This window comes from Electrophorus electricus, chromosome 4, assembly GCF_041902795.1.
Source record: "Electrophorus electricus isolate QZ-2024a chromosome 4, ASM4190279v1, whole genome shotgun sequence".
In the NCBI taxonomy this organism is placed as follows: domain Eukaryota; kingdom Metazoa; phylum Chordata; class Actinopteri; order Gymnotiformes; family Gymnotidae; genus Electrophorus; species Electrophorus electricus.
Window position 1 is genome coordinate 6,016,908 of NC_137500.1, and position 22,211 is coordinate 6,039,118.

Sequence of the window (22,211 nt, forward strand, 5' to 3'; positions counted from 1 at the left end):
GATTTGTCTGTCTGCAAGCCCAGCTCAAACATAAATGCTCCATAATACCAGTTCTGCTGATTGCTTTACTCTCTAGACAATGTCAATTTTGTAGAAGGCGTCGCAGATTAAGTCGCTGCCGTGTCAAGGGCTCTTGTAAATGCGGTGTCCTGTCAGAGAAACAGGTCCTAAAGCCCATGCCTATTACTGCACAGACCCACAGGACAGATGTTGAAAGCTTAGGGGGCAATGGAGAATAATAGCACATTAAATTCCTAATGTCTCAGGGATGCCGCATTCAGGGGAGAAAGAATTCTCTGGTGAGGCAAACACCTTGTTCTTTACCCTCCCCTCCACCCAGGCTTTCTGATTTTTCTTACCACGCCTGGTCCCCGTGTTTTCTGCTTTCTCTCTATCCCCCTCTGCCTCTTGAAATCCTACCCCCAAGCTACACACCACACACACCATTCATCACAAGCTTGACCTGCTCAGATGAAGGAGAGGATACAATGGGCTAATGAACTCATTAAAATTTGCACGCATTGGAGTGTGTGTGTGCACGCGTGTGCACGAGGGTGTGTATATTCGCCTGTGTGTGTGTTTTATGCATAATGTTTATATGTACAAAGGGGAAGGAGGGACCGTTTTGCTCTGAATTCATCTGGAGGAAAAATGGTCCTGCAATGCAAAGGCATTACCCCCTCCTCAAAGTTCAGACTGTAGGTATCAATCTTGGCTGATATGATAGCTGTTTAGAGAGGTGATATATATCTGGGCTTCTGTATACTTATGCCAATGGGAAAGCTGACAGTGATAAAGATATGCACAATGAGCCAAAGGAGGCCAAGGTTTATCCATCATTTTAATATCGCACCGTTGTACACACAGATATGTGTATAGAGCCTTTTACTTGTATGTTTGCTTTGAAAATGAGCTTGACTTATTAAAGTGACTAGTGTATTGAACGCTAATTGCTAATGGGAGTAGATGTTGAGGAGTTTCCTGTTATCATCCATAATTGTCTTTTTTTTTAAACAGTGAGAGTACTTGGATGTTCAGTTCAGTTTAAACAGTGTTTTCTTATTTATTTATGAACTACACGTTATCCAAATGGCCTGAACAACTTAATGGAACACTGGTTTAATGTAACATGCCATGTAATATGTTTGTGTTGTGTTTGTGAATTTTAAATTGAGTCCAATTAATTTTTGGCTCTTAACGCTGTTTTGCCCCTGACACTGTTCTGTAATACCATTGTTAATGTTGAACTCATACCTCTAAAGACCTCACCTGAGGCTGGGGATGCACTTACACAAAAAGAAGCCAGAGATAAATCAGACTTCCGGCTTAATTAATCTGCTGTCTGCTTTGATGAATGGCTCTCAAACAGTCTTCTGCTAGGGTATGATGTGTCTCTATCCCCCAGCTCTTGTGTGGACACAGTGGCTGTGTGAAAGTCAAAATGGGGACACACAGGGGGCTCACTCACTCTGGCTTTGTGTGCAAACTTCCCGGACGGCGGAGTCATCGACGGACCAGCTGCCACCATCGACGCCTTGTGCACGCTCCCTCCACCCAGGGTGTGTTTGTCAGTTTTGACAAAAATGATTTGTTGTCGGTAAAAATTGAGCGCCTCAGGGGGTAAACACATTAGCGTGAGTAATCTAATGTTGATATTTCTAATGAGAGGTGCTTAAACGATTTTAAACACACCAAGTCTAGTTACACATGTGGGGTGCATAGAAGTTGACTTTACTCTGTAGCTTTTGGTACAACAAGGTCATGATAATGGATGATTCTTCTGTAGTTAATTAACTGACAGTGAGAGTAAAATCACCAACCAACAAAATGAAAGGATGCACATCCTTCTCAGTGCTTCTTTGTGCTAAAAACTTTACCATCAGATCGGTTCTAAAGTTTTTTTATTTCTTTGTCTGTCCTTAAATTACGTGGCTTAACACACAGCAATACAGATCTGATGTAGTTTGGTTGAAATATTAGAACAACCTAAATAGTTGTTTTATTTGCCATTTAGTTGAGATGTCTCTGGGGCAAAACTACCAAAAATCAGACACAAACAATAACAATTATGCCATTTAAGCATGAAGAGAAAGTATACATTATTTATGACTGTATAAAACACTTCTCTGCTCAAATTATTGACAGTCTGCTTAGTTGAATGAGGGATGGGAATATCCATGTCACTGACAGTTGTTGGTTTGGGACAATAAACTAAACCCACCTCTTAAATCTTTAATGGGCTCTCACTAATCCCCTAGTTTAACAGGCAGGCCCTGGGGGAGCGTCTGTGCAATGTGTAGTGCCATGGTGCAATAGAGAGGCAACGTTCTCCTTTGATTTGTTTCTTTGATCCATCCAATTTGATGCTAATTTCAGTCAAATTTCAGCATATGGAAATTTACACACAGGGTTCCATGACTTTGGCATTATTAAACAATGTCCTGACTCAGTGTGGAATTTTTGTCATTTGATGTATAACTAGCCTGGTCCGAGAGGGCCAGAACTAGCATAACAGTTAAGCCTATCAGTAATGCTTAAATGTTGCACTTTTCTGGGCATCATTTAATCAATGAATCGAAATGTGATGAATCATACTGAACATCTTTCAAATGTCATAGCTTATGTGTCTGAATGGAAGTCAGCTCTCTACGGACGGGCATAAAGGGCCGAGTTGTGCAAGTTGTCACGTCTTAGCATAGCTAGCATTTGAAACTAACAAACTAGTGAAGAGTGCAAGTGCTGGCAGATGGGCTGGAGGTGTGTAGGTGATTGCAGGGTCTGGATGATGAGACTCAGAGGCCTAGCCCAGTCCATGGACTTAATTAAGCTAATCTCATCTCTATCAAAGCATTGCGGGGCATGTGGGAATGCTATTATTCATTGCATTGGGGTAATTACAGGCGCTTGGGTTAGTGAGCCAGCCAGAGAGAGGCTGGAGCTCCTACCCTTCAGGCCGTCACACCTCCAGGCTACTCGGTGGCTGTTACATGGGCCTGATCTCCTTTAAAAAAAGATCATTAATAGTAGAGAATAGAACAATAGATAGTACATATAGGCCCTAACGGATGTATGTATGCGTCACTAAAATGTTGAGAAAGACATCAGTTCATACAGTAATTTTTCATTTTCTGAATAATGCGCTAGTTTTTCGCTGCTGCTGCTGCATTTTGTGGTTAGAATATGATATAGAAGGAGTTAAACATACTGCAGATGGAGACATTATTGAGAAGCCTGCTGTTCATATTACACTTTTAGTACCTAGAAAAGCATGAGACTGAAGGTTTTCCTAGCCTCTAAAAGAGGACTGAGCACCTTTAAACTTCCGTCTAATGTCCATCCACTCACTTTCTGTCCCCCTTCTATGTCACGCTCTGTCATGGTCCTTCTTCCTGTCTTATGTTCTCACACACACACACACACACACACACACACACACACACACACACACACACACACACACACTCACTCACTCTCTTTCTCTCTCTCTCTCTCTTTCTCACTCATTCTTTGTGATGAATTTAATTAAGATTAAGTGCACTTGGCCTCAGCTATTTGCCTTGACAATGCCTTCCTTTATTGCATAAAATATCTAAATTGAAGAACATTTCGAATTTAGAAATTAATTTTATTAGCTAATATATAAAACAAATATATTTAAAATGGCTGAAGAGAAAAGATTTAGTGTGTGGGTGGATCATTTTGATATACTATACTGAAATCTCTGAGGACATTGCATAGATCATTTATCTAATAAGACGATATGCATATTCATATGCTGGAGCACTTTTTAGGACACAACACTAGTCTGTGTGTTTGCATGCAGAACCTTGTTGGGGTTTTATTTTGGAAAATTAAGGAGAAAAGTGCATTTATTTAAAAAATCAAAATATACTACAAATATTCATATCAATGTTAACAATGTAGATTATATTTCTATAAGCATCTTTGTGTGTGTATTGGATTTTTTTTTAATGTTATTTGCTCTTCATGCAAATACCAATCATACCAAACAAAATGTTCCTTGATTGTGCATTTTGCATAAATACAAAAAATATATTTCCTGGCTAATTAATTAGTTTATTTGGTTGATACACAAAATCACATTTTTGTCTGCATTTTATTTCAACATCTCTGAGGTTGCAGTGTACAGTTCCTGATATGAAACTATGAGATGATTCCATCTCTTCAGAGTTGGAAGGTGGTTACTTCCCCCCCGTGTCAGTGCACTCTGTGTGGGGTTGGAGTGTGGAGGCCCATGGGGTTTCTCCTGGAGGAAAGCGTGAGGATATGAGTGATGGAAGTCAATAATTGGATGCTGGGGTGAGAGAGTGTCTCATTGCCATGGCCAGCGCTGTCTTCCTAGTGGCGTGGGTCCATTCCAGGCTGTGTTCTCACACACGAGGTCTTTGAGTTTTGCCAGCCCACAGTCCTGGGGATGTTTTCTAGCTCTGCAGCCCCCTGAGTCATGCCGTCCCTAGAGACCGGCATCCAGTCATTAACGACAGGCCACGGCATGGAGATCTGAGGAGACAAGTTTAACGTAATCAGATCTGGGAGCGATGTAGCCATGAAAACAGAAGCATCTCTTTTTAATGTCTGCTTTGGAGCATTGGCATACAGTATGGGCAAATTGTGAATGAAGGTCACATTTCTTTGTTTGAAAAGAAGGAAGATAAAAATTTGTGGTCCAGCGGGTGTTTTCTTTAGATGTGGCAGTCATCAGCTCAGTGATGCCCCCGAGCCAGAAACCCATGTTAATGCAGAAGAAAGCAGTCACAGAGACTCAGCCTTCTATCCCAACTTGCTGGACTTGTTTGTCTCCCAGGGGATGTTTGCACAGATAGGGGAATGAACAAGAGATGTTGGAGAGAAAAAGAAATGTGTACCTGAATCTGACTCTTTGGCAACTGAAGATTTTTTCTGCAAGTCTGATATTATTTGTGCTTATAGTGTTTATAGATGTACTGGGTGGTTTGGTGTTTGGTAATTATATTTGAGCAAAATTGTTTTTAGAAAACAGCTTTAGGAAATTGTATGGGTTTAAGATGCCAGTCCAGCCCTCTGTCCATGGCTTTATTGTATATGGATAATTTCATTTAATTCATCCAAAGATTTGGGAGTCTTCTTCCCCCTGTGCTTCTGCAGCTGTTAAACATATTAACGAGACGCAGGCTTCTCCGCTGATCATCGGCTTCCCTGTTCTGGTGACAGTAAGGTCATTGGAATGGACCTCAACATACACAGTACTTATTAAAGGAAGTCAAAACAACTTCCACCTACCTCATTATTTCCCTCCTCCATGAAATGAGCAGAAGTGATTTTCTTATAGTAAGTCAAATATTTCTCTCAAGCCTGGTTATTAAAACAGTGTCCTCTTATCCGCCTTTTCTCCATCAAAGCACAATAATTCTGATTTACACGGTTTAAAAACCTTAGCCATATCCCGCCACCTACCCAAGGAGATCGAGTAATTAAATTGGTACTTTTTACAAGTCGTACTCAATAAATCTGAATAAATTAACAAGGCATTACTAAGACTGCTACATTAAATTTGCATAGTGTGTTTAATGAATATGCAACTGCAAGTGAAAAGGTCTGCTACTGTGAACCCTCTAAATTAGCATAACTACTTCCAGCATGTTTCTTAAATAATGCTCTCATTTGCACATCACTGAGTTGGCTAATTCTAACTTCAGTCAGGGTAGCCTTGTAATTAAGACTCTTGCTTTAATTTTTAATGAAGTTTATGTTACATCAATCCTGACAGTAATGAGGGGGACATGGAAACAAAAAGGCTGCTAATAATTAAATTCACAAACCAGTTCTAGGGATAATAATTCCTGAGGAGGAATTACATGACTAATTATTAATTAAATATTCATACTGTTGCATGGCCTGGCTCACTTAACTGCTTGTCTTGTTGCCAGTACTGCTGAGATGCAAAATACCTTTTCTATCGCAGCCTTGACTAGGTCTCAGATTCTTTGTAGTGCACGATTAATCATGTTGACACCACAGATGAAATGCTTTTTACTGGGCTCGTTTATTGAGCTGTATTATCTGAGTTGGTTTAGCTCCTGTTGAGAGTCGCTGAGGAGGTTTAAGTACATAAACACAGTAATGCTCAAATGGCTTGTGTATGATTCCTGTGAATATTATAGTTAAATGATATCATACTTGGCGTTAAAATATTGCCATGTTCGCATAAGCTTTGGAATGGTTTTCTGATTTACTGGAGAGCACTAGAGTTTGTTCATTTTATTTTTCACTTCATGGCTGGTTGTTCTACAACACTTATAGACCTTTTTAATTTTTTATGACCAATTGTCTTTTAAACCTAAGTACACATGCAAAGCCAACATGTTTTGCTTAAAGCATCAAACATATGCCTTTGAGTATATCCCCTTTGCTCCCTGTTTATTCCAGTATGAAATTATATACTGCTGATTTAACAGTGTTTTTTTTTTATTTTTTACTCTTGCTGAATTGGTCATTAGACGCAACATACAGAGCATCTTATGTCCCTGTGTCTCAAATTGTCTATTTTCACATCGGTAGGAGCCATAGAAAGCCACCCCATTCACCCTCATATTCACCCAATCCTCTGTCCCAGTTGAATTTTAAAAGCAAAGTCAGATTTCCACATTTAAATTGGAGTGTGTCTAATTAAGCTTGACTAATCAACCACTTCTGTGTCAGCCAGAGTGTTAGCAATAGCCAGTCTCAGCAGATACCAGTGCACAGTAATGGTGCTTAGCTAATTGCTGCATAGAGGATACCTGATGGGATCTTTCTTTTTTATTCCTTATTGCCATTTACACTTCAGTTGACGACACATGAGATACACACAGCCTTTGTCCAATAAAATTAAATAAAAACCCCAGTTCTATGAGAAAGACTCCACTGTGGTATCAAGATGATTACTTTGTACTATTCTACTGAAAGCCTGTATGTTGATTTGCAATTTTGTCTGCATCTTGAGGATCCTTTTATGTATGTGAAGTAAAGCACGGCAATATGGTATGACGTGTTTATATAGTATGACTGTGACATTGCCTAAAATTTTGAACATTGTAATATTGCTATTATACACCATATGACCAAATGCAGGTACCTGACCATCACACCTTTAAGTTAGACATCACATTCCATGGGCAGTAATATGGAGTTGCCCCCTTGAGGTTAGGTCTCTGTGCAGGCCAGTGGAGTTCCTCTATACCAACCTGATCAAACCATGTCTTTAGGGACCTTGATTTGTGCACAGGGGCACAATCATGCTGGAAGAGAGAAAGGTACTGCCCAACGTGTTACCACACATTTGACAGCATATAATTGGCTAAAATGGGATGCTGCGGAATAAATATTCCTCTTCACTGGAACTAAGGCTCCTAGCCGAAACCCTAAAAACAGCCCCAGACCATTATCCCTCCTCTACCAAACTTTACTGTTTGCACTATACATATTCAGTTAGGTAGTGTTCTCCTGGCATCTGCTAAAATTAGATTCATCCATCAGACTGCTGGATAGTGACATGAGATTCACCACTAAAGGGGACACGTTTCCACTGCTCCAGAGTCCATCGACCACGTCTTTAAGCCTCCTCAGCTGACACCTGGCATTGTGCAAGGTGATCTTAGGCTTGTGTGCAGCTGCATCACCATGGAAACCCATTTCATGGAGCTCCCGATGCACAGCCCTCGTGCCGATGTTGCTACCAAAGGCAGTTTGGAACTCTGTAGTGAGTATTGCAGCCCAAGATAGGCGAATTTTGCATGCTATGCTCTTTAGCTCTCCATGGCCCCACCGCCTTGTTTGTGGTCTATGACTTGCTCCTAGAAACTTCAGTTTCACAACAGCACTTACAGTTGACTGCAGCAGAAATTCCATAATCTTACCTGTGGCTCCCTATGACAGTGCCTTGCTGAAAGTCACTGAGCGCTTCTTTATGAACCATTCTGCTGCCAGTGTTTGTCTATGGGTGTGGCTAAAACAGCTGAACTCAATTAGTAGGGGTGGCCACATACGTTTCCAATATAGTGTAGCTTATCCGGGGCAGTCAGACTTGACATTAGCATACATTATTTTAAACTAAATTCCATGACAGTGTTAGTCATCACCTCTCCTTCTTCTAGATAATGAATATTCTTATGATGGTGCAACATAAAATGTTAAAAGTACAGTCAATGTCCTCAGACATTGTATTATAGTGTGACACTATGTCTTAAACATTATGTATATAATTTAATGATTGACTACTTTTATAACTATGTAAAATACCAGAAAGTCATGTTGCATGTGGGATCTGTAAACATAAGAAACCACAGTGAGTTAATTAGACTTAGTTTGGTGTACCAGTTGTTACAGATCACACAAAGCCTTCTGGGAGTGAGGCTAACATACTTTGGAGCAATACTACAAAGTAATACTTCAAATGTGTGTGTGTGTGTATGTATGTATGTATGTATGTATATATATATATATATATATATATATATATATATATATATATATATATATATATATATAAACTCTAATTCCTCCACCAGATAATATAATATAATATAATATAATATAATATAATATAATATAATATAATATAATATAATATAATAGAGGAATTAGAGCAATGTGGTAGCAACAACAAGATCATGAGTTTGATGCCATGGAGCATATGAACTGTCACACTCTGCATAAGAGTGTTGGCCAAAATGGTGAAAATACACTACCTGGCCAAAAAAAAGGGTCAAACATACTAATATTTCATTGGACAGCCTTTCGCTTTGATTATGGCACACATTCGCTGTGGCATTGTTTCCACTCCAGCACATCCCAAAGATTCTCAATGGGTTTCAGGTCTGGACTCTGCAGTGGTCAATCCATGTGTGAAAATGGTGTCTCATGCTCTTTCACAATTTGAGCCGATTAATCCTGGCATTGTCATCTTGGATTATGCCCGTGCCATCAGGGAAGAAAAAATCCATTGATGGAATAACCTGGTCATTCAGTATATTCAGGTAGTCAGCTGACCTCATTCTTTGGGCCCATAACATTGCTGAGCCTAGACTTGACCAACTGCAGCAATCCCAGAGCATAGCACTGCCCCCACAGGCTTGTACGGTAAGCACTAGGCAGGATGGGTGCAACACTTCAGCTGCCTCTCTTCTTACTCTGATGCGCATTTACTCTGGAGTAAATCTGGACTCATCAGACCACATGACCTTCTTCCATTGCTCCAGAGTCCAATCTTTATGCTCCCTAGCAAATTGAAGCCGTTTTTGCAGGTTAGCCTCACTGACAAGTGGTTTTATTAAGGCTACACAGCTGTTTAGTCCCAATCCCTTGAGTTCCCTGTGCACTGTGCATGTGCATGCTCTTACTTTCACTATTAAACATATCCTTGAGTTCAACTGTTGTTTTTCTACGATTTGATTTCACCACACGTTTAAGTGATCGCCGATCACGATCATTCAAGATTTTTTTCAACCACATTCCTTCCTCAAAGATGATGTTTCTCCACTGTCCTTCCACTTTTTAATAATGCGTTGGACAGTTCTTAACCCAATTTTAGTACTTTCAGCATCTTCTTATATGTTTTCTCTGCTTGATGCCAATAATTTGACCCTTCTGAAACAGATTAATATCTTTTCCACGACCACAGGATGTGTTTTTCGACATGGTTGTTTAACCAATGAGAAGCTACTCACTGCATCAGTTAGGGTTAAATAAGTTGTTGCCAGCTGAAACATAATCACCCATGCAGTAATTATCCAATGGGAGGCTCTTACCTATTTGCTTAGTTAAATCCAGGTGATGACCTTTTTTTTTGGCCAGGCAGTGTATTTCATGCTTTACATCATGAAAAGTTCAAAAAGGTTCAGTTATTCCCTGTGTGGTAACATGTTCAGGTTTCTCCCTATTAGAATAGTGCATTTCATATATTTAATTTAACATTTGTTACTAATAAGATCACAGGTCCCATCAAGTCATAACTTATCATTCCTGACTTTAATTCTAGTCTTTTTTGCCTGCAGAAGTGTCTACTGACTAATCATTGAGGTCATCTCTGACTCTATTGGTATTTTAAAAGATTTAGATTTGACTGTGGCACTGCTCATTCCATCTCTCAAATGCTGAAAAACCTCTTCAGCCTCATTTCATTTGTAATAGTGCAGTCAGCGCTTCATGATGTTGAGCTGAATCAATGTTTGTCTGTGCCCATACTTGCATTAGCATGCCGCTGCACATCAGTCTGTACTCAGGATCCCTGCAGCCCCTGACACAGCAGTGAGGCTGAGCCAAAGTGCCTCGCTCACTCCATTTAACAGAGCCAGGCCCCATCACACTACACTTATCGCTCCAGTAGCTGGCTGATTTCCAGTGCTCCTCAAAAAGCAACACTTTCCGTTTCATAAATAGCCATCATTTGGTTAATAAGAAGTTTAATTGCTTCAATTAGAACAATTTTCTAAATGATCAGTGCATAATAAAAGGCTGTCTTGTGAACATAGTGATTGTTATTGTGAAGTCCTTACAATCTGACATGACTTACATACAATCGGAAAAGCTATAAGAACTGTACACACCACTAGGACTCTCACTTCTGTCAAACAGGAACATGTCGTGAAACTGTGTGGACAGGTTTTTTTCAAACCCTCCATTTAACTAACATTAAAATGATGTTTTACTTTTAGCCTGTGATTGGCTTATGAAACTGGTCAATTAATTTGCCCGTGTTTTTTTTGTTTGTGTTTTCATGAAAAATAAGTAAAGCTCCTTCTTGAAACATGGGTTCCGGCAAGTTACTATAATAACCTTCATAAATACCCTCCACTAGCCCCCCCCCCCCACACACACACACGCACGCACACACACACGCACACACACACACACACACACACACACACACACACATACACACACACACACACATGCACACACACACGCACACACACGCACACACACACACACACCCCCAGGTGAGCTCAGACCGCTTCTGTCCCTCCTACTACTCCCAACAAATATTCACTCTCCCTTTTTTTCCTGACTTGTCCTGTTGCTAAGGAAACAGGTTTTCGAAAGTCAATTATTTGGGCTCATAATGGCTTTTGTTCAGACGGGGGAATTGGACATTTCCCTAACTATGGGACTTGGACCCTTAGAGGTACAGCGGGGCAGACGTCAGCCAGAGACGCGGGTATTTTCTACCATCCAGTGGTACTTGACATTTGTCAGATCGGCGTGCCGTGGTTTCTCGCTCATAACCCCAGCAGCACGTTCCACTGCTGTATAGCGGCGCTACCATTTCTGCGGATATTGCAGTGCAAATGCTATTAACTTCTCTCCTCCTTCGCATAACTTCCTCACATATAAATTTAGAACTTTTTTATGAGCAGATTAGGCACCAAATCCAAAAGGTGTGCTGCTGTGCTCAAACAAAAGTCTGTTATCTACTAATGTAATACCCGTTGCAGATTAAATGAACAGCAACTTTGGAAAAGTGGCACACTAAATTGCTTATTCCATGTAAATGAAAGCAGTTTGTTTTCAGACTTATATTTTGATGGTATGATGTAGACTTGATAATGAGGTTTACTGTAGTGGCGTGGTATGGAGTGCCATGTGAATAAGCTAAACGATGGAGATAGCTGAAAGGTTCAGCAATGTAGTCCACATGACAAAATCATCAGCTCTACAGAGATCAGATGCAACTGCACTTTTGTAAAAGTTATCTTAGCCCATTGATTGAATATTAATGACTTTATGTTCTCTTTCCCTCTCTGTGTTCCTGTTTCTGTGTTTTGTGGTATGCATTTGCTAGGATTCTTGTAATGATCATGATAGTATGTATGCCATTTATTATTTGAAGTTGAGTAGTTATATGACTTGTGTACATATTTTCTCTGTAATACTAATGGTATCTTTGTGATGCCTTTCAAGTTTTATTCCAATTGGATATAGCATGGTGAGTAGTATTGTCACATTAATTTCCAATCATTGAAGCAAAGAGATTTGTGCCATCTCGTTACCGTTATGCTAAGCAATTTGGACAGTCCTAGCCGACCATTTCATTGTTCTTGTGGCCATTAGAGGAATAGGCCATATGTCATGATTATATTTAAAGGAGAGTAAAGTCATTGAACCATAACTTGTGATTGTAATACACATAAACCGTAAATAGGAGAGGTGTTGACCTTTAGGATTGCCTGTTCTAAAGTGGTTGTCCAGTGTCATTTTATTTTGTTGCTCTTATTATTAAAGCTCTATCACAGTATTAAAGAACCTCACTGTAGAACTAAGAGGGTGAGAAAAGCAGTTAATATCTTGGTCTATATGCAGAACTATCTATGTGGTCTATGGGCAAAGCAGTTTCCTGTTTAAATGGTCCATAACACAACCCCATCAAGACCAGTGACAGAATTTTGACAGAACCTAGTGTGTGGTGCATTAAATTATAAGGTTTTATTTAGTTGCAAACAAAGACGTGGTACTGCTGAAATATGACTGTGTGATTTCTTATGATTTCCCTGTCAGGACTTTAATGTGTGGCTGCCCCTCTCTGGGATTCACTGGTATTCACATGCACTGGGTGGGTTATCTTGCTGTTTAATTATTATGCTTTAAGTTTAGTCAGAAATCAATAAATAAATGTGCTTTTGTTTAGGTAGTGATGAAAGCCTGCCAAAGTAAATATGTTTATGTACTGTTTTACAGCTTCATTTTCTCTTGCATACAGAAAGAATCCAAGCTTAACTCATGCCTAGGACTATTCTTCCACTGATAAAAAAGTTTCTGAATTTTAATTGAATTTAAATTTTGTTTTTAAATTCCTCTCACACTGAAGCAGAACTCCTTCACCCTGCTGTTACCACTGCGTCTGTCTCTCTCTCTCTCTCTCTCTTTGCTCTTCACCAGCTTTCGCTAGCGATCATAACCAATGAAGAACACTTGATAAGGCATTATCTCTCAAAACAATATGATTTTGCCCCTAAACATTACATATGCATTAAAAGGCTTTTCAGTGTCAGTGTCTGGACTCATTGTCAGGCAAAAGTAACTAGAAGCCCCTGCCAGAATAATTAAAGCAGATGAGGATGCCACCATTGCACTGCATTAACTATTAGCATTCTTTAGCACAGAGCCAAATATTCTAGTGTGACACATTCCTGTTTGAGGCTGCTTCCCCTGGCCTTTGATTAGTTATGGATTAATAAAACCTTCCTGCCGTCCTCCTAGCACACTCCCTGGGCAGCTCAGGTTTGGTAGTCTCCTTATTAAACAAATGAATTAGTGCTCGCAAACGTGTCATGGATATTAGCTTGCAGCAGGAGACATATGGGCTTGGTCAGTTCCCGAGGAGCGCAGGAAAGCCTCGCCAAGCTCAGCTGACTGTTTGCGTGGCCTTATTAACGGCTTCATGATTTACTGGGAGGCCCCTGTTTGTGCTCGACAGTGGCCGTGGCGTTAATTTAGAGCAATGTAAATCAGAGCCAATTAAAGTATTTGAATGTCTCTGACAGGCTCTAACTGCTTAAAGAGATACTCACCCATAAACATAGACACAGATGGTCAGGGACGCCAGCGGACGGTCTAACGTGGATTAGGTGATGTTAGTGTGGTATCCATTAAGCATGCATTACACTTTGAAACAACAATAATTCCAATAACATAAGTCTAATTGACCAAAAAATAAGATCCATAAAAGTTACTGGATTTGGCCCATGGTCTAGGGAATATGCTAACCATCAGACCAGGTTATTATGGTGTTTATCACAGCTCTCCTGAAAATCTTCTGTTGATGTATATTTGTGTGGTAAACACTAATTTAAGTACTGGTGTGTGGCACAAGGCTGTGATCTTTAGCAGAATGACTGGTGTCCTGGGAGAGCAACTCATCCCCAGATAGAGGAGATGAAAGACAGAGTGAACCTCCCTCGCCTGGTCCCAGTTGGCTAAGTGCCTCCTGCTCATTATCAAGGTCTCAGTGAAACACACAGGACTTAAAGAGGCAATGCCTCATGGCCACTCCTGATCAAATTAAAAGGGTTCATCATCGGATGAGGCCATACTATTTACTAAAGTCCCCCAAAAGGAGAGGTGTCCCATTAGGAAGAGTGCCATGCCTTGTGTGTTTGTGGTCGGAAGTGCTAGTAAGACAACATGAAATGAAAATATTGATCATTGACAATGGCTTGTGAGTCAGTGCTTAAGATATTATGGTATGAAATATGCAGAGAAATTCTAGGATGAGTAAACTCAAGCTTGCCAAAGGTTTATGAAAATAAACTAAAAATAAAATATTTTAGATGAACATTTTCCTACGCCATTAGAAGACCTACCCATCTGAATGCTGAATAGGTCTTCTTTGCTCAGTTTTCATTGTATTTTATTCTATTTTGATTAGCGCTACTGTTTGATCACTTGTGTTGTGAAGGAATCCTAATTTTAAAAGAGACCATTTAAAGGGAAACGTTATTGCATGTGTACAGTTGTGTGCTTATCCAATTACAGTAAATACGTGCCATTGGGCTTTTAAAAAAATTTACTTTAAGATGCTTCCAGCATGTTTTGTATTTGTTTGATAGAAGCTGCCCATTCTTCCTAATTGTAATTGAAAAAAATATTTCCAAATGCTTAGGAACTGGCTTTGTACCATGCTAAATACGGCATTATTATAATATAAGTGGCATTGATTGGAAATAAGAAAGCACATTTTTATAAGGTTGTAGTCACACAGAAACTAAAGGTAATGTGTCACCTGTGTGTGAAATTGAACAAGGACAATCATGTTTATGTTCTTTTACATAGGGGTTTGGTTCAGTTAGATGGGCTTCAGTTAGCTGGATTATTTTAGAGAAGCCAGTCGGCATGCTGACATGAGCTGTAAGATGTAACATAATATTAAACTAGCCCTAAATAGTGCTTGTGTAAATATAGGATAGCTCTCCTATTGTTAAGTTCCTTTACCTCACTGGCTAAAACTTATATAGAAAATTTAAATGATTAAGAAAAAAACAGAAAATGGTCTGAGTGTATGGCTATATAGCTCCAACAAAGATCAACAGAAGACAGTGGTCAGCAGTTAAGTAGAGAGCATTACAACTTGGTTACTTATTCTCTTTAACTCCATAGAACTAGATGTATTGATTCTGGATTCTGACTCTGGATTTTCTCTCTCCCTCTGCGCGTGCATGTGTGTTAATGTGTGTTTTGTGTGCATATGTGCACACATGTATGTATACTTGTCACAGTGTGCACGTTTGTTGTAGAGTTCTCTTCACATGAAAACACTGTGACTATCTGATATAAGTATCAGTAACTTTCATTACACCCCCTCTTATTATGCATAACATCTATTATTATCCATTTCAAAGCCCACTGTCATAATTTTATTCTCTGTGAAAGTAACCACCCCGATCCTGATAAAAACACAGTAATTCATACATATTTCACTCAGTGTCTCCTTTTATCTGCTTCATGTTTCATTTTTCACAAGAATATCTTCTTAATACTTCATGCCCAAGATTCATGGATTTTAGTCTTTTTAATCAGCGCACGTAATCATTCACCATTGTGTCTCTTTCCAGGTATGAGGGTATATGAAATGTTTAGACTATCAGACCTGGAGCATTGTGTATGGAGCTTCATACAGACTCTGACATAGCATATCAGGGTCATGCATCCTCACTCTACGGTGTGGTCACTGTTCATCTAAACCATTCAATCTGAGTACCCCTCCCCATTCATGCCCACCTGCCTTGAAGTTGTCCATTTGTGCTGATCTGAGACCTGCTTTGCTGTTTCTGTTATAATGGTTAAGGTTATGCTATGAAGGCTACTCTTAGATCAGAATAAAAGGGCATCTCTCTCTCTCTCTCTCTCTCTCTCTCTCTCTCTCTCTCTCTCTCTCTCTCTCTCTCTCTCTCTCTCTATCTATCTATCTATCTATCTATCTATCTATCTATCTCTCTTTCTCTCTTTCTCTCTTTCTCTCTCTCTCTCTCTCTCTCTCTCTCTCTATCTATCTATCTATCTATCTATCTATCTATCTATCTATCTATCTCTCTTTCTCTCTTTCTCTCTTTCGGGACCCTGGGAGCTAGTTTGCAGTATACAGCTATCAGTCAAGAAGCTGAGCAGGGATGGCTCTGTTTCAGTAGGGGGTCAGTTAAAGACAGTGCCATTCATCACCAAACCTAAGGAGAGCATGCCATGGTTCTGTAGCTGCAGTGAATTATGTGCTGAAGTGAGGGGGAGGGGTGGTGGAAAGGAGGTCCCTATGTTCCTGGTCACACTTGGTAGCACAAACCCTGACCTCAGGTAGAGCACTCATCAGTCCCACTGTTTCTCTCCATATGGAACCGGTGAACTGGGGAGATGTGAGGGACCTCACATTCTGTGCTAAAGGTGCCTTTTATATCAAACGCATCACACACACACGCTTGCATTACATGCGATCACTCATAGTGATTTGCATACACTTACCCAACTCGCACTCATAGACAGGTGTCGCTCAGTTTTGGCCTGCTGAGCTGCAGTCTGTAGCTATGTGTGTGCAGCATAGCAGAGAGCCAGATGTCTCTACAGATCCCTGCTGCACTTAGTAAAAGGCATCCATCCCTGCAGCGCATCTTTCTCTCCATCACTCTCTCTTTCTCTCAGTCTGTCTGTCACCTTGTTTCTTGATGCACTGTGGAGGTAACCATTTGTGACAGCAGTAAATTAGAATATGAACAGAATTATTTAGAACAGACAATTTTTCATGGAGATATGTTGTGGAACTCTCCATGGTACTGAATTCCCTTTTTTGATGTGCATTTTATCTTCTGAAGTCTTATTAATCCATCATATATAATTATTAGCATATATGTGGAAGATTAATGAAGTTAGTATTTTTATTTATTTCATCCTTAAGACTAAAGTGGCATTGACAGTAGTTTAAAACAGATTTAATAAGAAGAAAAAGAGTTACTTAAACTGATTAAATTGTCTGCTCTCACCAGAATGCAAAGTCAAAATGAAATACACTGAACAATAAAAATGTGCACCGAAGTAATACTCGGATTTAGTGAATAGTTTTGCTGGAGACTCTTCCCTCAGTCCCTGCCCCACCTGATGGCCAAAGTAAGCAACTGCTGCTTTCTCTTGTAAATGTATGGCGCAAACCTCAATGCCGAGATTAGCTGCAAGATCGCATGGATGTAACTAACATTCAGCAGCTTTCTGCGCTAAATAATTCACAAAGGTAAATCTGCTCATGATGGTTTACTTGCGAATCGACGGTTTGGAATGGATTATTCCAGTTAATACATCGCTGTCAATCTAAAATGATCTCTGTTTATTTCATTTTATCAAAAAGTTTGATAAGTTTAATATACAACATTTTCATAGAAAACACTTTTACAATTCCCTAATCTTTTCTGTATACTGTAGCCTACTTGCACTTTTTTTTTTTTTACGTGGCAAGACAAATGAGTCTTGACCTGGCTTTTGGTAAACCCCCTCTTGATTCTTTAGCGTCCCAACCCATGCTCAATTGAGACATACTTTACACCTGATGTGCTGTATAATGAATGTCTAATTCATGTAATTAGTCCATTAACTATAATCCCAGCATATGTTCAGCATGCCCTGGAGGCGCTGTTCTCCCAGGTACTTCTTTTGATGTCACCGAGAAGGAGCTAATTAATTTTACATGCATACTAATATAGGACTAAGTATAACGGCCAGCCCTCGTATTTATCTTTGTAACCTTTGTGGGAAATGGACTGCGTCCCATACAATAACAATATTACCAAAGGCATTCTGAGTCCAGCTGCTGCCTTCACTTGAATGAGCTTTTGAAAAATCGTTGATACATTTTAATGTAGTCTATTTTTCGTTGTATTTTATTTTACATTCAAATTTAACTTTAACACTAAACTTTAATACAAATCGTTTTAAGTGTAATAACGCTACACCATAAGATAATAGATAGCTAGTGTTTAACATTACTAGGACATAACCCCCCCCCCCCCCCCACACACACACACACACAGACACACACGCCTCCAAATAAAACGGCTGGGCACCATAATGAGAGCCCCCTATCTGCTAATTAATTGACATTCTCGTGAATATTCATACATTTCATACATTTTTCCACACATCGGGCATTTAATTGCACTGTAAACCTTCTCAAGGGAGAAGAAGTCGCCACAGACTTAATTAAACATTTTTGCTGGGCTCACTGGGCTCAGAAAGGTAAGGTGAGTCAAACCTAGTCAACGTCAGCAATGTTGCAGAGGCTCACCACGCCACGTATCCTCCTGGAAATATAGACCCCCAGTATCGTAAAACTTTCTACACAGGTGTGAAATTATGACGGAACTAAAATTGTCCATTTTAGAATTTAATTATATATGTATACAAATGTTTGCATTACCAACGTTAATTATACCGGCAGCAATTGCAATTTGTTTATTCATTAGTTCTTTGGTAAACCCACATTGCCTCCAGATAGTGGAGGCTAATAATGCTGCGAAATACACACTTAGTTTACAGAGAGCCCAGCGGGACTCCCGGTTCAACAGTGATTTTGACACCCACAGATTTAAACACTTTAAAAGAGCCGTATAGCTTGACCAACCCTTGACTCTCGGTCTGCGCCATTGTGTTTTATAGCCCATGCCCCGTCACCACGCGATCTGGACTCCAGGAAACGTTCCTCTTGTTGAAAACATTTATATGTTATATTTATATGCACACACACACACACACACACACACACACACACACACACACACACACATATATATATATATATATATATATATATATATATATATTACCATTTAAAATGAGTTAACAAATAGAAATTTGTGTAACATGTATTATTCTATTTTTTTTTTGTTTATTTGTTTTAATGGGGTAGGATACACAATTAGACAATTATTCTGTAAGTCTAAATTATTCTGAACTTTTTTCTTTCATTTTCTTTCTTCTTAGAGTTCGCTTTCTTTCATGTTCTGTCTTTTCCCCATTTACTCGGTCTGCTGATTATTTTCAGTGTATTCAAGCAACGGAGTTTTATTTCTTGACCGCACCTTCTATGGACGTCCTGTACAGTCGTCCGCACAGATCTTCTCGGGCATGGGTGGTAGCATCGCTGATGCAGTTTGACAATATTGTTTTGCTATCATTCGCTACATTAGAATGAATAGAATCGATCCTCTTTTAACAACATTTGTTTCCCATTGTATGCCAGAGCAGCAGTTGAGGGCAGACGTGTGAAAGTGGCTGTTTGATTCTCTTTTTCATCCCCGTGACCTTAGCTTTTGTGCGCCATCGCCCTGGGAATGTTACGCCTCACTACTCTACTTTGAGATGGCTCAGAAAGTGCCTTTGTTTTTCTCTCTTTTTTGGACGCGCACAAAATTGTTCTCGGTCCCCCCGCTGTAAAAGATACTTAAGACTAGAGCCCCGGTTCACAAGTGCAACGCAATTTGGCTTCGCTCGACCTTTGTTCGGCTTGTACAAATGACCAAACTCACGCACACATTATACAGTTGATCTACTTTACTGCTCCAGCTCAGAAGTTCGCTGGGAGGGGGAGTCCAGTGTAACCATGCACGATCGCGGTGGCATTTCAAGGGTGCCATTTCATCAAAGAATATCCATAGCTGATAAACTATAGAAAGGAAACCCGCAACAAATCTTTAGTGAGCAAATAGCATACGAACTGGTCGTTTTCGTCTCAGTTGGTTAACTGTTAGGTTAAGGACAATGCTGATTTGCATGACAGCTGCCGGACACTTTATCCTCAAAAATGTGCGATGAGTTGGGTGGTCTCTCATCACAGATTAATACTGTGCCATTGTGCACATAATTAACTGTGAAAACATTGCAGCTCAATTTAACCGCTTGACGGTGTCCGAATCAGTTGGGGAGCGGACTGGAATCATTCATTCATCGCCAGCAATGCTTTAAATGAATCATATTTTAAATGTGTATTTAATTATTGTTTGCTTTTGTCAAGCGTAGGATCTATGACCTCCTTGAGTTCGCTTGGTTCTTTTGAAAATTTGGAAAAAAAAATGTTTAGGTCCATTGAAGCCTTTCTGTACCTTTTTAAAATCCATGTAATTTTTTTTTAACGTAAATTTGCGCATACACATGTACACTCACACGTCAAACATACAATATCATACTTTTCGAATCAGACAAGGAATGCGGTAAGAAGAGTAGGGTAACGTGGCACAACATTAACATTGCAGATTTATTGAAGAATACTTGCTCTGTCACAAAAGCCTCAGTTTGATCGACGTTGCTTCCCAGAGACAGCCGGAACTCTTTTGGAAATCTTCTTGTGAAAAAAAGCCTGGAAAATCGGAATCCTTTGGCCCTTTTCTGTCAATACACAAACAGAGGAATGACAAGTTAAAAGAAGTACTTCATGAGGAAGGGGGAAAAAATCGCGACATAAAAGCGCCGTGCTAAAGTCGCAGCGTGGAGCTGACTTCCTATCTTGGAAAGTGTTTCTGAGACGGTGATTGTGTGGCAACCAAGGAAACTATAAAGGTTTCCTCGGTACTTTCACCCTGTTTTGTAAATATTAACCGCCTGGGTTTTTGTTGTTGCTTTTTTAAACTTTACTTTTCTTTGCTTTTGCACAAACCCTTGTTTAATCGAGAAATATTCCCGAGATCTACCTCAAACAGCTAGCACTACTCTATTGCTAAAATGCATCAGAATAAACACTGTGTATAGCTTCCAATCACTTGTATGCCTGATTCTATTCGTAATCCGTCATAGCGGTGAAGGGTCGCATTGTGGATTTATGGAAGAAAATTTGCATAAATTATGAGCAAATCCGTGAGCGCGTGTGTGGTCCATCGTATTGCAAATCCACCAAGCGGAAAGGTAGCCCTTGGTGAGCCTTGAAAAAAGCTTGAATGGGCATTGCTCAAAATAGGCTTCCATTTGGTTTTCACATTCATATAATTGACTTATGGATATTTTATACAGTTTTCGCAACGCCACCCTAAAGCCTTTATTTGCATTTCTGAAGTACTTTTCAATTTGTTTTACATAAATACAAAGGACTGCCTGGCATCATGAAGTTTCGTTTCAAGGAGGGTTTTTGTTTGTTTTGTATAGCTGTTTGTGCATTTTCTTTAAGAACCATATTTAATCCTGCAGTTTAAATGGTAGCCTACCATGTTGCACAGATTTTAGTTAGCCTATCTCAAACTATTTTTAATAGGTATCGAAATGTTTAATTAGAATGCATTGTCAACGGCCATACTTCATAATGTTACAGGAAATATGTTTGGCGAATATGATGCCATTATTTTTGTGTTTATCATTGTTTATTCTCGTGCTTTACTAATATTTGTGTTATGAAGTCCAAGCAAATTTTTGTCTTTATGTTTATACTGGCTTTTCATTTGCCATGTGAAGAGGTTTCTCAAGTGCTTCGGTTAATATTGTCGCGTGTGGCTGCGCATTTAAAATAGAAATAATGAGCTTCCCTGATATTTTAATATCGATGAAGAGATTAGTCCATTTAAATATCACACAATTGTCATTTCTGTTAGATCACATTAATTAGATAAACTACTTACTGTATATGTTTTACACGTTTTAGCAGTAGACAAATACATTAGGCTGTGTCGCATTTTTCTTCAGTATTTCCCACAGTGGGAAATGCAACTGAAAAAAATCACGCACTTACGGGGATAAACGACTCTGAACGGCTTCACTGCTACATTAGATAACGCGGCGCACATTACAGTCAAATGCAAATACACAGTATTGTGGTGTTAGCCCGACGTAAAGATAGCGTTTAATTTGTTATCCCCATGTTTACGTTGGCGGCGCAATTCACATTTTGCTCGCAAGGACCATAACAAAGAGCAAAGCAAAAGTCATACGAGCTATGTCATGACAGCAAAACAACAAAAAGTAGCCGTGACAATACAATGCAAACTGAGAGCTAGTGCCAGCCAATTTCCATGTCAAACATCCCATTGCTTAGTAGCTCCATTTGTACGTGTGAATTGTAGACTAAGCTCCCTGCGAAGCACACAGAAAGGTTAGCGCATACCTTCACACACTGTTACTGGGTGCCATCGCAGTTCAATTCCGGTTGCCGAGCCTTTTCACCCCTTTGCTCTGTCTTCAAATGGAAATGATTTCTATTGGCCCAAGGTGTCCATGTAAATAGGTGTAAA

The 22,211-nt window shown here is 39.6% G+C and overlaps 1 long non-coding RNA gene across 1 annotated transcript; it reads right to left on the reverse strand.

The window, feature by feature from the left end:
* Window positions 1–4,000: 4,000 nt before the first annotated feature.
* On the reverse strand, window positions 4,001–22,205 carry LOC145657438 (uncharacterized). The gene is made up of 4 exons (XR_014123103.1): window positions 22,085–22,205; window positions 20,273–20,385; window positions 16,483–16,687; window positions 4,001–4,521 (listed from the first exon to the last, which is right to left on the reverse strand). It is a non-coding gene; the product is annotated as an uncharacterized LOC145657438 (long non-coding RNA).
* Window positions 22,206–22,211: the final 6 nt, after the last annotated feature.